Genomic DNA, 18870 nt, shown 5'->3' on the forward strand with positions numbered 1-18870 from the left:
CCTGGAACTTAAATAGTGTTCAATTTAATATTAGCTCGCGAATAAAATCTTAAATCCTTTTCCAGGGTCAAGATGCCTAACGCCGTTATAACACAAAAATTGAGAGAGTGTAATATTTCCATTTTTTATAAAATCATTTTGCAATTGCAATTCCTCTCGAGACGTATTTTTTATCTTGACCTTAAGATTTTAAGGTATTTTTCTGTGTTTTAATATAATGCTTGATATTATATGATTTTGTCATTTCCAAATTGTCACACTAGCCCCATTAATGCCAAACACTTCACGCAATTCTTTCTTGGCATACGATAGATTTATTCAAGTCTAACATTTACTCATAATAGTTTAGATTAATATTTTCCAAAACGATCCCTTGATGCGTATTAAGGTAATTTTGAGGAAAAGCTCCTCACGGCGGTATTGATTATATTAATGTTGTTTTCTATTTTAACTAAAGATAGAAAAGGGTGTAGCATGATGTAGTACATTTAACTTGAAATTTACCGAAATGTGATAAATTACCGTTTTTTGTTTGTTTTTACGTTAAATCAAGAAGAGCTGGTACTAAACGGCGTTCCGCGGAGCTTTTCTACATAAAACAATAAACGGCAAATTACTCGCATTCGGTAAAATTTTCAAGTTATCTCACCTGAACTGCATCACGTAGGGGTATATATACACTCTTTAATGTATTATTTATTAAAAATAATAAATGCCTAATGGACTATCTATGCAGAACTCTTCCTCAGAATTACCTGTTAGTATAATATTAGTGTAAAGTCTCCAGAATTCAGTGATATATATATATATATATATTATATATATATTATATATATATATATATATGATATATATATATATATATATATATATATATATATATATATATATATATATATTGTTCGGTGTTTTTGATAAAGTAAGAATACTTCATTTTCGACCACCATCTAGTATTCATTTTCTTTTATTAACCTTAACAGAAAACGGAGTCTCTTTGGCTGCCTTGTAACTGTATCTTCGTCAAAACGTCCTGGGAGAGCCTTAATATGTTAATATTCTTATCGTTTTTTATATTTTTAGAATTAAATTAAGCTATTACGAGTTTCCTAATTGAATTTAATACACATAGAAAATAATTGATAGGCATTTCTAAATGCACTCTTAGATACTGCGTGAATTGTAATTGGTTCAAAGGCCTTTATCTGTCTTTATGGCTGTGGGCATGGCGTTAATGTCAATGCTTCAAGCATTTTGTTCTGCCACGTTAGGAATTAATGTGATCTCATGCCTGAATGTCAGAAGTCTAATTGAATTTTGTTATTTCAAACTGACTTGTCTGAGGTGGCGGTTTTCTTTAACGAATATGATACAGGTTTCCATTCTTTACCTGGCGAGTACTAACAGTAGCCTTCTTAGCTATATGGTCCCATTTTATCAGAAACGATCTGTAGTATCAGTATTTATTCTATATGCCATTACATTAGTAGAAACATTTGAGGAACCTTATGGCGTATTCCTATCAATTTTCAAATCCATATTATCAAAAGTTAGAAAAATTAGAATGTATAGAATTTTTTTTTCATTGAAAAACATGATATTCATAGCCCTTCTGATTTCAAGTGGGAGCTTATTGTATTATAATTTTGGGACTACACATCTAAATGCTTTGAAATAAAAATTCGAACTGTTTCGTGGTTCAGATACCTTGAAACCATCTGTAGCTAGTCTTGTGTATAGACTTATTTACTGCGTTGGCTGTTTAGCCAACTTACAATGAGCAGTAGGTACTAGCCCAGCAGGGAATCCCTTCTCTTCATTTAAGGATAGTGCGTCTAAATGATGCAGGTCAGTCATTTTTTGGAAAGGGCTTCCTTCTAATATCTGTGATGTCATAGCCTGTGCCGACATAGTCACAGGCACCTGTCATTTTACATTCAATCACTAATAAGGCTTAATTTGTATACGTTTTCTCCTAATTTGCCTTATTTTTGTTTTCATTTATTGAGCTCTACTTCACTGTCTTTTTATTCCTCATTATGGTTTTCTCTTCTTAGGAACATTGCTTATAGTCAATCGCAATATAGGTTTGTAGTACTGTGATTAGGATACTTCAGTTTTCTTGTACAGGTTTTCTCGTCTGAAGGTAACTAGACAAAAAAATTCATCGATAAAATTGTCCCATATATAAAAATTAAGATTAAATAACTTTGAAATTCATGTTTTGGCATAAGATGAAAAACCCGAAGATTAAAAAAAAATCATCAAGCATACAAAAGATAAAAAAAAAAATATCATAAGAAGTGACGTTGTAAAGGTAACTGCTTTGCGTACTACACTTGCACTGTCTGTCAATATCTAGATTGTGAAAAGCTGTTTAGTGTCTGTGAGTTATTATTATTTTTTTTTTGCATACATTTAGCACATTACTGGGTAAAACTGCATAGAAAAACAGCAACTGCCATAATCTAGGCCGCCGCGGATAAGTACCCTAGATCTACCTAAAAATTAATATAGGTAGTTAGTATTCGGACGACTGTAATTAGGCTACCTAGTACCTAGTAAGTACCTATACTACCTACTAGGTACTACCTACCTACTTCGAAAGAAGAGTAGCTAGAGGTCTTTAGCTCCTTTTCTCACCAACATCAAGTCGCGACTGATGCCCATCTCCGATGTCAGGACGCGTTATAACGTACTTTTTTGGGGGTTGTACCTACACGTTGCTCGTACATGGTCCACCCCTGTACCATGCGGTTTTTTTACCCTAACCCCAGGGGCCAGTACTAAACACGGCGAAATACATTGGACGCCCCAATCCCTAGTGGATGTCGTATCCGCGGTTACGTTCCTTGCAGTCCATGCGGACTGCTTCTGTAGAAATACCAAAATTCTTGTTCAGTAGGTAAAACTGCATAGAAAAACCGCAACTGCCATAGCCTAGGCCGCCGCGGATAACTACCCTAGATCTACCAAGGCGTGGTTAACAAGCGTAACATTAGTATTGGGGTAGAATGCTGAGTAAGGGGTCACGAATAACTTGGGGGGGGGGGGGGGTGGGGGGGGGGTGGGGGGGGGGGGGGGGGGGGGGGGGGGGGGGGGGGGGGGGGGGGGGGAAGGGGGAAGGTTCAGCCTCTCTTCCCCGGCCAGGGTCGGGCACAGGGACTGAAATTACTAGGTCAGGTAAAGAGACAAGTCTGGGTAGGTAGGTCACATTCTTCTGAAATGCCACTTGGAAATGATGGACACAAGTTCCGCCGACAAAAAAACTTAGACTTTATAAAATGGCTGTGTCCCGACCTAACTTGATCTTACCTTCAGACTTTATAAAATGGCTGTGTCCCGACCTAACTTGATCTTACCTTCCTAACTTGACTCAGGGTGCAATGCCCTGACTTTGGGAGAGGGGGTCTTAGCCCTCTGAACCCCTCCCCAAGTAACGCTGGACATTGGAGGTACTAGTTTTGGTAGATCTAGGTAACCATTCCATGTTGGATATTTCTTTGGTAATTACAGTGTCCTATAGTATTTGGGTTGCTTATTAAGAACAAACTGGATATTGGTATGGGAGCCGTATCCCTGATTGCGATACATATTGGTAAGGCTGTGAATTGCGCATGCGCGAACCCTTGTTTACCGCCTCAGAGTTACAGCAAGAAAATGACGACCTAGCATCGTGAACAGTGTAATAATAGATCAGTTTTCACTAAAAAACAAATGTTTCAGGTTTCAAGAAGCTGAAAAAGGCAATAGACGTCTAAGAAGAGTCAATCTTCCAGAAATTGTATTTCGTAGGTCACGAAAGATCGAATCACCCCTGAAAAGAGCTCTGAAGAGGAAATTCAAAGAAGATTTGAAACTTAGCTAGTAAGGTAGTGCAGCAGTCAGTAGTGCATCCAATATGGGAAACATGCTGTTAATATAGAACTGATTTGGATGATTCGATTGTTTGGATGATTCGATTGTTTGGATGATTTGGATGATTCGATTGTTTAAGCCGTTTACCAGAGGATCGACTTTGGTAGCTTACTACCATGAATACAGCAGGGCACGATTTCTGTGTACTTCAAGTCTTCTTTGAATCTCCTCTTTGGAGCTCTTTTCAGGGCCGATTCGATCATTCGTGACCTAAGGATATACAATTTCTGGAAGTTTCACTCTTCGTACACATCTATTGCTGTTTTCAGCAAGTTGAAACCTGAAAACATCTGTTTTTCGGCGAAAACTGATGTATTATTACACGGTTCAGAGGAGATTCAAAGAAGACATGAAGTACACAGATAGATTATTTTAGTTTTATTTTTCATGCATAGCCTATAGTCAAAATCTAAGTAGTATGTTTAAGTATTATTATGATTTTTTATATTTTCATTTACTGTCAAAATGTTTTGGTGCTTTGGTGATGATGGTATGGTGCTTCACTCTGACATTTTGAATTGAACATGTTCAGCAAAACAATTCAGTTCGACTATTATTACTACTGTCGCTGGTCTTCTAATGCCGTACCTACAGCAAGTCAATAGCGCCATACGGCACCACTGACAGAATCAGTCGTACCCCCACCACACTACGTTATTTGTTCGGCAGGAAGTCTGAAATTGACGCGTGCGCAATTCACTGCCGTACCAATATCTATCACAATCAGGGATATGGCTGCCGAACCAATATCCTGTGCCTATTAAGAATTTACTGTTAATTTTTGGGGTCGACTAAATAATCCCCAGGGGCTAGTACTAAACACGGCGATTCTAAGTCCAGTGTTATTGTTCTGAAGGCATTCTGTTTCAAGTTCTTGGGCATTAGGAAGTGATAGTGCTTGTAGTTCAAGCGTATTTTATGTAATAATTCCGAGCTTTTTCAACCAATTAAAACTAGAACAGTTCTTGTCATGAAGTACCTTGAAATTTTCTGCCTCCAAGTTAAGTCTGTAACAGTTCCCCCAGCTTAACAATGTTGGCTTTGTGTAATGATATAGCTCTCAAGTAAAGCAATGTGGTACATTTTTAATTTGATATTCCTGCTACTACCCAAAACTCTACATTTAATACCACCCTAATGGAAATGAATGTCAAAAGGCAAACAAAAGATGATAAATATCTTGGTAACAGTAAATTAGCTATAGATTTAATTTAATTTTTTTTTATAAAGTGTATTACAGAGATTTAAGTGCACAGCAAAAAACATTAATAAGTTGTTTTATGAAGTGAAATTAATTTATTTAATTGAAGACACAAAATGGCACACTTATTTTTCTAGAGAAGCTCCTCTAATCCACAAAACAAGCCTTGGCTCTAAGAGTCAATTACCATGGTTGTGACTGGGGGAAGAGGAAATGTGTTTAGTATTTGTATGGTTGTTGTACACCTCCCACTTCAAGGGAAAAAATATGCCGTGTAATGGTTAGGTAAAGATAGCCTGTTGCCCCTTTGCCAGTTTTGGCCCTATGTGCACAATTGGATTGAAATTAGTAATTGGTTCTGTTGGTTATGGAATGAATTTGTTATATTGCCTGTAGTCAGATTAGGTGGGGAGAGTTGGTCCAAGGGGCAAAGCCCTCTTCCCCTGCCAGGTATAGACCTGTCAGGTTAGATCAGTTAGGAACTTAGGATGCATTCTTGTATTTGCTAAATAGCCTTTATGGCGGTATAAGTTATGTTAGGCAGATTCCAGAGGGATGAAGAGTCCCCAGGTCAGGTAAACACACAAGACCCTATGATAGATTGGGTTTGAGAAGACTAGGTTAGGATGCATCCCTGTATCTATTCTTGCTATTTTTCCATGCTTTATCAGCCTTTTGCTGGTTATTGCTGAAAGGTATTACTAACTGTATTTTTCTACTTTCATTGTGATTTATGCATTTATCTTTATGACAGGAACATTGTACACATTTTTGGTTTTCTTAAAAAAATCCACAGGGGCCCCACATAGGGCTTGTGATGCCCTAACCAAAAAATTTGGTTCCATTGTCAGGAAAAACAATTGTTGGGTATTGGTGGGGGAGAGGGAGGGAAAAAAAAAGTTGACTGGTTTACAAAACTAATAATGGTTTGAAATCCATGAATCAAAGTCAAGTGTTTAAAAAATTTACATTTATAATTAATTCATTTGGTAGGAATTAAAGTATTATAATTAAATCATTTGGCTAGGAATTAAAGTATTATAGTTTCACCATTAAAGGTTTGTGGGATTGACTGCTTTAGGTTTAACCCAAGGACTGCCTACCCAAGGCACAGCATGAGATGAAAAGAAAAAGTATGCCACACATGGGGACTTGTATGTTGTCCCTGACAGTATGATTTTCTTACTTGTTCTGAATACAGGAAAGTTAAGCATAAGGTAATTAATTGAAGGGCAGATCAAATTTTCTTATATTATTTTGTAGATTTAAAATAATTTTTATAATTGTAGTTATGTACATATTTACTCATTGAAAACTTCCTGTTGAAAATCAACAAGGAGAAAGTGTTTTTTTATTAGCACATATTTATTAGATATATAACTTCAGGAAAGCCAAAGACACATGATGAGATAAAGGATTTATTCAAAAACGTTTCGCACAAGGAACTTTGTGCATCATCAGTCAGTTAAAATAAAAGTACATTTTAAATTAATAAAAGCAAAATAGTACAAATAAAAATTACAATCTAAAATTTAAAATTTAAAAATTATAATTTAAAAATTAGCACAATTCAAAGTTAAAAGTTAAATAAGAACATTAAAACACAACTACTAAAACACCAACCATTCACTAAGAAAGGAGGAGAGAGAATGACTAGAAATGAGATTGAGATCAGAAAGAAGACTATGCCAGGTATAGTGGAGACAATGAACTACCGCTGTTCATTGAGGGAACAAGTCTTTTGATAAATAATGACTTGAGTGCATTATTAGATATAATACGTACACGTGTGAAGCAAAAATTCTTAATTGATTGAGAATGTGTACGTTATTACTCAATTTTTGCATAACACTTCAGATGAACTGAGCATTATCATTAGATTGAATGAAGAGAGATTAAAATAATTTTAAGGCCTGGATCTCAGATGAATTCAGCATTGTTGTTATATTGAATGAAGAGAGTTTAAAATAAATTTAAGGATTGGATGCCAGATGAATTCAGCATTTTTGCCAGGTTGAATGAAGAGAGAGTAAAATAAATTTAAGGTCTGTACATGCAAAATGATCATACTCTCCAAATGATTTAGGTCTTTATTTCATGCAAAAACATTTTTAGATAACAGAACAAACAAAAGTTTCATATTCACACAAATAAATATGCTTTAGAAACTGTATGTTAAGTAGTAATCATCCATAAATATAAAAAATTATACGAAAGCATATATTGAGGTACAACCTGGGCATGTGCTTACTTGTCCTATGCTAAATTAGGAAGCACACTTATGCCTTGTAAAGTGTATGTAATTTATACCTTACACTGCCCGTGGCCATTCCTTTAAATTGACTAGTATAAAATTAGAGTTAAACTTTACTGCATAAAAATTCAACCAAACTTCCTGACCTGACAACATAATCATTGACCACATTATTTGCTGGAGACCCATAAAAGCATGGTAATGTATACCTGATACATGCAGGTAGAGAAAATGAAAATGATAGGCCCAAAAGAATTGGAAAATAATCCTACATTTACAGTATAGTATAATGAAAAAGGGGTTGGACTGACGTACTGAAATTGTAGAGGAAGGCAGGGTATACCAGGGAGACTTATTAATCTGGTGATATTTCTCTGCCATAACACTAGATAAAGAGTGAAGACACTGTCAGGTGTATCAAAAGAAGTTAAGATGAATTTTGGTATAGAAAATCCACAATTTTATGTGTGTATTCTCTTTGATGAGGAACCTTTCACTGACTTGGTGAAAGCTTCCTTATCAGAGAGAATATATGTACATACCTAGTACCTACTAGGTATGTAGTATAAGAGTTTTGTGGGGCTTTAATGATAATGTGTGATAAGCATCATATTTAGGTCCTCATGTTTGCAAAATTATGTAGTATCTGCTTTTGTAAAATATTCAGTGAAATATAACAAAGAATAGAGAGAATTAAAATAAAAAGCTGACATTTTAAATAGTTTATTTAAGATATAATTTAGCATTACACATGTACACTACAATATTTTTTTATATTTGTTGTATTGTGGGGGCTTTTCAGGTTACACAATTGGAGCAGGATACTAAATGGAACAGATTTGAAGGATCAGTAAATTAGACTTAAGATTTTCCTTAACCTAATTTTTTCTTTAAAATGACAGTTTACAACTTAGGCATATAATCTAATCTTATCCTCTAATGCCTAAGTTAAGTTTACCCAACCACCTGCAAAGCTAAACTTAATTCCTTAATCTAATATTGCACCGATACTGCTTGGACTTTAAATTTTGTACAAGTAACTTACCCAGCAGATATATACTTAGCTATAGACTCGGTCGTCCCGACAGAATTTCAAAACTCGCGGCACACGCGACAGGTAGGTCAGGTGATCCACCATTCCCGCCGCTGGGTGGCGGGGGTCTGGAACTATTCCCGTTTTCTAAGCCATAATTTCTCTGTCGGTTGAACGGACAACACCTATTGTTCCGTTCCTCCATCTTGGATTTCAACTCGTTTGCCGAGAATTTGGATTGGTTTTTTGGTGACGGTATTCTGTTTTTTCTCTGGCTTGGCATACGCTTATTGTGGACTGTTTTTCGACTTTGGTTTTGACTACTCTTTCACGATGTCTGACGCTAAGGCTTCACCTATGTTTAGAGTTTGCAGTAGGGAAGACTGTAAGGTTAGGCTGCCTAAATCGGCATTAGATCCGCATAGTATTTGCGCTAAATGCAGGGAGAATGAATGTTCTTTTATTAACACCTGTGGAATGCGAGAACCTTACGGAGCTTGAATGGAAGGAATTATCATCATATGTTAGGAAGCTTGAGAGAGATAGAGTGAGGAAGGCTTCAGCTAGGTCATCTAGTAGATCTTGCTCCTTAGAACAAGAAATTAACTCTCCATCTAACAATTTTCCCTTAGCCTCAGCTGCTTCTCCCTGTTCTGAATCCAAAGATTCTTCATCATGAGAGGAAACTGTTAAAGCTTCAATTAAGAAACTTCAAGCTCAACTACGAGCTCTAAACCAAGGTAAGAGTGGTGATAGTGACTTGTGCAGTGTCCCCAGTGCAGTGGAGGGGGCGTCTGACCGGTTGGTTCCTCATTGCTCCTAGGCCTAGACCTCTTCCAAACTCCCAGGCCAGGGGAGGAGGAATGTCGAAAGCCGCAGGGAGGATGCAGAACATCCCCAACGGTCAGGCGTCCCTTCGGCAGATCCTGTTGTTAAGTCCCAGGCTGCCTCGGATTGCCGCAGAAAAGGCGTCCTAAAGGAGTGTTTTTCGGCCTCAGACTCTTCCTCTCCTAAACGAGGATGGAGTTCGGCCTCCCGTTCGCGCCCTTTGAAGAGAGCCTGGAAGGCGCCTAAAGGAGACGCTGCTGACTCCAGCCCAGAGCGTTTTCCCGAGGATTGGCCTTCGGGACCTAAGAGGACTAGACAAGAGGAGCCTGCTCTTCAGGATCCGACCAAGAAGTTTTTGGTTAATCTGCAAGAGCAGTTAGCGTCGCTCGTAGGCTCTTTTGCTAAGGACTCTACAAGGAGGAAGGATGTCTCGCTCCCTGTTAAGAGTTCCGCTAAGCGTCCTTCTTCGTATAGGAGAGAACTCTCACGATCTCCAGGGCGTTTATCGCCTTCGTCAAGGGACTCGTCGGATAGGAGTTGTTCTCCTGAGAGAAGAGCCCTTTCGCCCTATAGGCTGGCTTCCCCGAAGCGTCCTCTTAGACACAGCGCATCGAGCAGAAGCCTCGATCGGTTTAGCTACAAGGAACCGGAAAACCGATTTAGGTATCAGGATCCCTTGGGTCTTCAGGACCAGGAGCCAGACAGGAGCAAAGAGGCAGCAAGACGCAAGAAAGGACGTCAAGAGCCTCTTAGAACGCTGGATTCAGGACGTCAGGATTCTGCTAGAAGGCAGGAATCAGGACGCTATGAGCCAAGACGCCATGAGTCAGGGCGCCAGGAGTCAGGGCGCCAGGAGTCAGGGCGCCAGGAGTCAGGGCACCAGGAGTCAGGGCGTCAGGAGTCAGGGCGCCAGGAGTTAGGACGCCAGAAAACAGGACGCCAGGAGTACGTTAGGCGTCAAGTGTTAGGGCGCCAAGAGCCTGTTAAGCGTCAGGAATCAGGACGCGGGGATCTTTTCAAGCGCCCTGAATCAGGACGCCAGGAGCCTAGCAAGCGCCACGAACCCGGAGAACCTAGACAACTAGAATCTAGTAGGCACAAGAGTGTTGCCGACAGACAGGAGCCTCACTCTTCGTATAGGAGTGCTAATGTTCCGCGCTCCCCTTCTCGGGAAAGGAGTTCTTCTCCCGGGAAGAGCCAGATCACTCCAAAACGATCTCCTTCTGTAGATCAGTTGGATCAGGTATCGGAAGACGAAGAGCCTGTAGATGTAGCAGTTTCGGACTACAAGAGACTTTCTCTTTTGCTGCTAAAGGAGTTCGGAGACTCCCTTCATCCTGCGGACCCTCCTTCACCAGGATCGTTGATGTCCAGCACTAAAGCTCTCAAATCGTCTTCCTTCGTTAAGATGCGGCCCGCTCTTTGTATGAAAAAGGCTTTGAAAACTTTTTCAGAGTGGTTGACTTCCAGAAGGGAAGCGGGCAAGACAGTTTTTTCCTGCCCTCCTTCCAAGTTAACAGGCAAACCAGGAAGGTGGTACGAGACAAAAGAACCGATGGGTTAGGTTTCTGCCTTCTTCCGCGGATGCGGATTTTGCGTCCTTAGTGGACTCTTCTAGGAGGAAGTCGTTGCTGTCTGCTAAGGCGACTTGGGGCATGTGTGAGCTGGACCACCTTCTAAAGGGCCTCTTTAAAACCCTAGAAGTCTTCAATTTTATGGACTGGGCGTTAGGAGCATTAGCGAAGAGAGCTCAGGACACGGACTTTGTTTCCATGAGGAACTTTCGAGCGTCCTGGCTTGCCTGGACAGAGCGGTCATGGACGGTTCTGTGGAAGTTGCCTCTCTTTTTGGAACGGGAGTTTTGAAGAAGAGATCTGTCTTTAGCTCGTTCTTAGCAAGAGCAGTATCACCCTTGCAAAGGACATCTCTTCTTTTTGCTCCTTTATCCCCGCACCTTTTTCCACAAGAGACGGTTAGAGAGGTTTCGAAATCTCTTACGGAGAAGGCAACTCAAGATCTCCTCACGCACTCAGCCAAGAAGTTTAGGCCGGCAGTGCCGATAGAGAAGAAAGAGAGACCCTCTTTTGTTCAGCCCTTTCGAGGGGCCTCCTCTTCTAGAGCCCCTCTTAGAGGTCGAAGACCAGAGAGAAAGAGTAGACCATCTAGAAGGTCCTTCGGGAAGTCTAGATGAACAGCAAGTCCTCCAGACGAAAGTAGGCGCCAGGCTACTCCACTTTGCCAAAGTCTGGGCGCAGAAGGGAGCGGACTCCTGGTCCCTCTCTATCCTGGAAAAAGGATACTTAATCCCCTTCATTCGGGAAAATCCTCCCTTGACGACAACTCCAAGGGAGTTAACCGCCAGATACTCGGATCCGGTCCGAAGCTTGCTATGTTGCAAGCAGTGGAACAGATGATTTCCAAGGAAGCGGTAGAACTGGTTCAAGATCTCCAGTCCCCAGGATTCTACAATCGGCTATTTCTGTACCGAAAGCATCGGGGGGATGGAGACCAGTTCTAGACGTCAGTGCCCTGAATTTCTTTGTCTTGAAGAAGAGATTTTCAATGGAGACGTCTTCCTCTGTTCTATCTGCTCTTCGTCCAGGGGACTGGATGGTGTCCCTGGACCTTCAGGATGCATATTTCCATGTGCCAACAATCATCCGGCAGCAAGAAACATCATCTGAGGTTCATGTTCCAAGGGAAAGTGTTCCAGTTCCGAGCGATGTGCTTCGGACTTTCGACTGCCCCTCAAGTATTTAACGGACATCATGAAGAATGTAGCTTATTGGCTACATCTGGAAGGGATCAGGATCTCGTTATATCTGGACGATTGGCTAATAAGAGCCCAATCGGAGAAAAAAATGTCTGGAGGACCTTTTAGTGACTCTAAAGTTGACAAAGTCCTTAGGACTTTTAGTAAATCACGAGAAATCCATGCTGACTCCCCAGCAAAGTATTGTCTATCTGGGGATTCAGATGGATTCTCGGGATTTTCTAGCGTATCCTTCGCAGGAAAGGAGAGAACGCTGCCTAGAAAAGGTGTCAGTCTTCTTAAGGAAAGAACATTGTTCCGCGAGGGAATGGATGAGCTTGCTGGGGACCCTCTCCTCGATGGAACAGTTCGTTTCCTTAGGAAGACTTCACCTACGACCCTTCAATTTTATCTGAAGGAGAAGTGGGATTGGAAGTCCAACAAATCTGGGAGAGACTTTTCCAATCTCGAAACGGATCAAGGAGAATATCCGTTGGTGGTTAGATCCACAGAAATTAAGCAAAGGAATCTCCCTTCGCTTACAGAAACCCGCGCCTAGCGTTGTTTGCAGACGCCTCAGATTCAGGGTGGGGAGCGACCCTAGGTTCGCAAGAAGTGTCAGGCATTTGGGAAGGAGAACAAGTGTCCTGGCACATCAACAAGAAAGAGCTAACTGCCATTCATCTAGCTTTGGTTCATTTCGAGGAACAGGTCTCAGGTCTGGGGATTCAGATTCACTCGGACAACACAACAGCCCTCGCTTATATAAAGAAGCAAGGGGGGACGCATTCCTTTTCCCTGTACGAATCAGCAAAGGATCTGCTGATTTGGGCACAGGAAAAGGAAGATCTCTCTCCTCACAAGGTTTGTACAGGGAGAAGAAAAATGTCCGGGCAGATCTGTAAGCAGAAAAGATCAAGTCCTACCCACGGAATGGACTCTCAATCCTCAGATTTGCCAACAACTGTGGCATCTGTGGGGAAGGCCCAATATAGACCTGTTCGCGACCAACAAGAACCACAGATTAGAAACCTATTGCTCCCCGATCTCCGGATCCTCAAGCAGTAGCAGTAGACAGCTTTCTGCTAGATTGGACGGGCTTGGACGCGTACGCCTTCCCTCCTTTCAAGATAGTAGGAGAAGTGTTGAGGAAGTTCGCTTGCTCGGAAGGAACAAGAATGACCCTCATCGCTCCCTTTTGGCCGGCTCTCGATTGGTTCACAGAGGTGCTGGAGTGGTTAGTGGATTTTCCAAGATCGCTTCCACTAAGGAACGATCTTCTCAAACAACCCCACTTCGACAGCATGGTTCACAAAAACCTCCCCGCTCTAAGTCTGACCGCCTTCAGACTGTCGAAGGACTTGTCAGAGCAAGGGGCTTTTCACGAGAAGTGGCGAAGGCTATTGCAAGAGCCAGAAGAGTCTCCACTTCTAAAGTATATCAATCGAAGTGGGAGTTGTTTAGAAGATGGTGTAGGGAAAAGAAAATATCCTCCTCCAGTACCTCTGTAACTGAAATCGCAAATTTTCTCCTATATTTGAGAAAAGACTGTAACCTGGCAGTTTCAACAGTGAAGGGTTACAGAAGTATGCTGGCCTCCGTTTTTCGACATAGAGGAATAGATCTGACAAACAATAAAGATCTTCATGACCTTATAAGGTCTTTTGAGACCACGAAAGAACATGTAATCAAGAAGCCTAGCTGGAACTTGGATGTGGTCCTCAAGTTCCTAATGTCGGAAAAATTTGTACCGTCTCACGCAGCTTCGTTTAGGGACTTAACAAGAAAGTCTTTATTCCTTTTTGCGTTAGCAACAGCCAAGAGAGTGAGCGAGTTGCAAGCTTTGGAAGGTAAAGTGGGGTTTAAGAAAGATTCAGCGATTTGCTCCTTTCAACCATTTTTTCTAGCGAAAAATGAAAATCCTCAAAGCCTTGGCCAAGAAGCTTTGAGATAAAAGGAATATCTTCATTAACAGGGAGAGAACTAGAAAGGACTTGTGTCCAGTCAGGTCACTCAAGTTCTACCTGGAGAAGAAGAAGTTGCTGAAAGGTACAGAAGAAAGTCTTTGGGGCTCTGTAAGAGATCCTAAAAGAGCGATTTCTAAGAAGCCCCTTACATTCTTCATAAAAGATGTAATAAGGGAAGCTCACCTTAAATGCGAAGAAGAAGCATTTCAAGGTTCTCAGAGTGAGAGCTCATGAAGTGAGAGCCATAGCTACGTCGATGGCATTTCACAAAACATGGTCGCTTCAGGCTCTTTATAGAGTCGACATTTTGGAGATGTAATTCGGTGTTCGCCTCGAATTACTAAGAGATGTTAAAATTTCGTACGAAAAGTGCGTTTTTTTGCTCTGGGAGCGTATGTTTCGGCGAATTCAGTGCTGGGAGAAGGGGCTGAGGCTAATCTATCTATTTAGTTTAAGGCTTAAATTTATGTTTATTGGTGGTTGTTTTTATTGGTTAATTGTCAGAGGAATAGGGACCCTCTTACAATTCATAGATTGTAACAAGACTAACATGGTCAGGTGATCGGGATTGGCTTCAGTGCTCTTTGTGATTTGTTAATAACCTTAACTCTGTCATGTAAGAGGGCGAGTCTCCATTGATATGACAAAAGGTCAAGGCTCTACCATGTAAGTGGGTCAGCCCCCATTGGTACGATCCAGTATAGGCTCTGTCGCGTAAGCGGGCTAGCCCCCATGACACGATCCAAAGAGTTATTCAACCATAGGTTCATTCCTCGTTGAAACTCTTGAGGCAAGCAGACTCATCGACAGTAGTCATGAAGTCTTCAGCCCAATAAGGTAGGAACTATGGATTATGTTATCCAAGAACATAGTTGTTTTTCCCTGTTTTTTTAATGTATTTAGTTAAGTATTATTTTGTTTTTTAGCTGTCTCTTGCCCGCCCCCAACCAAGGGTGCCAAGCAGCTAAGTATATATCTGCTGGGTAAGTTACTTGTACAAAAATGATATTGTTAAGATACAATAAAGTTTTGTACATACTTACCTGGCAGATATATACGATTAATGGCCCACCCAGCCTCCCCTCAGGAGACAGGTGGAAGAGAATTATGGCTTAGAAAACGGGAATAGTTCCAGACCCCGCCACCCAGCGGCGGGAATGGTGGATCACCTGACCTACCTGTCGCGTGTGCCGCGAGTTTGAAATTTTCTGTCGGGACCGACCCGAGTCTATAGCTAAGTATATCTGCCGAGTAAGTATGTACAAAACTTTATTGTATCTTAACAATATCATTTCCCTGTGTCAGCAGCTCCTTCTCATAATTACTAATGTTACTTCAGTGATTGTAGGATGTTCTCAGAAGTTTCTATAGACTTCATTTAGGAAATTGTATGCTGAATGTATAAGCTAGTTAGGAAATCAATTTGTAGTTTTATGTTATCACCTTGGGAACTCAAGGACATTCTCTTCTCTTTCAGCTTAAACAAAATTGTTCAGCATGATGATCCTGAACACACTACAGTAATGCTGATGCTGGTATCAAGATTCCCATACAGGTACCAAGAGGACAAAAAATGCCATAGTTTGTGTATGTATGAACTCATCTGTTTTAACTTACTTTTTCATTCTTTTTGAAAGTACTCTTGTGAAAATTTTAGGATTAGCTTAAAAATATAGAGTTGTCATTAGTGTATCCACACTGAATACTATTCTTATTATCTTTTCTTTTACATTACAAGAGCTAGTACTACAGAATGAGTGTTACCTGATCTTTCATATGAAAGATAATACAGAACTAAATAATTTTCAGTATGAATACACATAGCCTGCATGGTGTAAAATTCAATATATTGAAATACCCTTTATAAGGTGTACAGTATTATATCCAAGTTGACAAATTTATTATTACCAAAATTTGTTCCTCTGGTTTTTCTATTATAAAAGTGGACATCTTAAAGAGTTCTCTCCCCTCTGTCTTGCACAACATCTGCTAGAACTCTTACTTGGACCTAGTCCTCTACTATGGTCATTTCCTTATGATCATCTCAGTACTCATATAGGTTAGTGCTAGTAACTTCCATGTCTACCAATGCTGGGATATGCTTCTACTCTTCTTACTCATTACAATGCCAAACTCTCCCAGAACACCTTGGATGTGTCCTCCCTTGTGACATGGTCTTCCTAGTGCACACCACTCGTGAACCTTTGTGTATTTTGTAGTCACACCATTTCAAGAACCCATTCTATTTCCTTTACAAATGTTCACTTCTGTTGATAAAGAAGCACAGTTTAGCAGATACAATTTTTATTTTTTGTGTAGGTGGAAGTACAGCAAGTGAACATGAATTGTAAGGATGTAAGATACATGTGTTAGATTACTGGATCAGAACCCTTAGTGTACATTCAGACATTTAGTAAGTTCGCAGTTACATTTCATGTGGATTTCAACTGACATGTTAACTTTCATCCTTTCGTGTGACAGTATAAACATTGCTTTGTTCCCATAGGGATACTAACACTACACCTTTCATAGGTGGACTATACCTCAGCACATGTACTGGACCAGGTGTGTGCTGACTAACATGAAGGATACCCAGGTGGAAACTGGAGAGAGGGGATTCCCAGTCTCACTAACTGACACTATCCATTGTTCTTCCAGCCACATTAAGAGTTAACTTGTGCTGGCTGAGGTATCCTTTGTGTGTTGTTTGTGTGTACATATATGTTTTTATTTGGGTGCTCTTTATGCTTCTAGAATTGTGCTTTGTTTTCTGTGTTGTGTCTCGTGCCATATTGGCCCTTAGTCTCTATGGAGGGTAAGCAGGACTATTGCAGCTGTGAGGACAGTGGCTTACTCTGTAGTCATCTTAGAGCCACTCTCAGTTTGTATTTCTAACAGAGAGAAAGCATGTACTGGTGTTTTCCCCGTGCCCTAAATTTGCTTATTGATGTTCTCCTCAGTGGGAGTATTATGGAAAGAGGAAGGGAAAGATAAAGAAAGACCCTTCATCAAGCCATGACCCCAATCTGGAAGTGATGTCAAGTCCTTCCAGAACTTTCCATCCCCTGGTAGCCATTCCCCACTCCCCCTCCCCGAGCGCTGTTTACGTGAGGGCCAAGTAAATCCTATTCCTCCCTTCTTGGATGGGAAGAAAATTAGACAAATGAAATCATTGGTACAATAAGGAGAGTATGGCCTTCTTTAAATATCACTGGCCAAGGTGGAGCAGGAGGTTGTTTTCACTTTGGTCCTGGATCCCCTACCCACCGTGTCCACATCCTTATTAGTACCCCTGGAAGCTAAGAATGTGGAAGTCATCACCTTCTCCCACCCTGCCCCACCCCCTTCCCAATTCCCAGAATTATCCCAGGATTTGTAGCACCATAGTGTTTAAAAAAAAAATGGCACTACCTACCTCCTCCCTCCATGTTTTCGTCCAACTCTTTGGACTTTTTCTACCACTGAGGATGAGATAATCTCTTTACTGCCACTACTCTACTTGGAGATGGAGCAGAACAAGGCAGTCTCCCTCCAGTGACAAGCGTTACAGTTATATCCCATCTCCTCACTAGTACATACTTGAACGGGAGCCATATTTCATCCTTTCCTTAACAGACTTTCTCAACTCTCACAGGAGCTAAAGTTTGTACAGACACTCAAACTTTCACGGGGCTTTAAGTCTGTACAGGCAATCCCCGGTTATCAGTGGGGGTTTCATTCCTGACTGCATGCTAATAACCAAAAATCGCCTATAATAGCGCTGAGCCTTGGTTATTGGTGTCAAGCCCCAGTTATCAGCGCCGAGCCCTGGTTATCAGCGCTGAGCTTTGGTTATCGGTGTCGTTAACCGAGGCTCGGCGCCAAGAAGTGGGGATAGGCGCTGAAAATTTGGTTATCGTCATCGCTAGACAAGCCCCATAAAACCGGATCACTGATAACTGAGGCCACCCATAACCAGGGACTGCCTTACTGCACAGGCATACTTGTTCTGACTACTATTTGTGGGACAGACCCTTTTCAAGGGAGGGTCACTCCTCCCAGAGCTAAAATGAATGCTGGAGTAGACAAGGTCACCACTCTTTCTCACCATTGCTTGCAGTGTCCATATGTAGATAGAAGAATACACATTCTCCTGCGAATATATGCAGATAAGGCCGTTTTCCATCGCGACATTCACTACTACCCCTCATCTTGCCTCTGGGAGATTGTAGACTGGGATGACCTTGTGCCCTTGGTCCTACCCACCCTCTGTGCTTCCCTCCCACTCCAGACCACACGCAGGACCTCCATCAGAGACCCAAGTAGGGTTGAGTCCTTCCTCTATGCTTTCTTCATTGGAGACAGGAGCAGGAGTGAACCTTGGCATTGACTTTACTTGCAATCTCTCTTTTGGTGTAGGTGGTTGGTTCTGCTGCTCTGGAAGTGAAACTTTAGTAGGGTTACCTTGGTCAGAGCTTGTCCACTTTAGTCAAGGTGAACTAGCTGATAGGTGTATTAGGCAGTTCCCTCCGTTGTTCAGGCGAAAGAAATATGTCCACAATGATGCAATAAAATCACCCATACAACTCAGCCTACCACTGCATCACTTGACTAATAATCTGTGTCTGGAGTAGACATCAACAAGGACTCGCTTTTAACAACACCAAGCCCAGTAGCTTGAATGCAGTGATGATCTGGGCAATACAGGTCACTTGGATGGATATGTGGCAGGGTCCTGTCACTGCCACCATGATGAAAGAATTACCTTCCAAGTCATGGCCAAAGATGAAAAAACTAATGATCTCAGGTGGGAAAGTGCTAACCTTCTTGGCCCACCATACAAACATCTGGGCCAACATGCTCTTTGAAAGAGGGATTCCTTACTCTTTCTCATGCTGAAGCAGGTCACCCATGAGAGTTGGCTCTCCCTCTGCAACAGTA

General features: G+C 41.2%; 1 protein-coding gene across 2 annotated transcripts in view; it reads left to right on the plus strand.

Annotated features, from left to right (window-relative positions):
- The window catches only part of LOC135197005 (zinc finger protein 260-like), a 287023-nt gene that overhangs the window by 249391 nt on the left and 18762 nt on the right, over positions 1-18870 (plus strand). The window contains exons 1-2 of one of the 2 annotated variants that reach the window (XM_064223893.1): positions 2308-2383; positions 15428-15537. The gene's annotated coding sequence lies outside the window, so the exon portion shown is untranslated. Of the gene's footprint in view, positions 1-2307; positions 2384-15427; positions 15538-18870 lie in introns of those variants that run through there. The other variant, XM_064223894.1, reaches the window with a different exon arrangement.

The sequence above is a fragment of the Macrobrachium nipponense genome, chromosome 18, assembly GCF_015104395.2.
Source record: "Macrobrachium nipponense isolate FS-2020 chromosome 18, ASM1510439v2, whole genome shotgun sequence".
Taxonomy (NCBI): Eukaryota; Metazoa; Arthropoda; class Malacostraca; order Decapoda; family Palaemonidae; genus Macrobrachium; species Macrobrachium nipponense.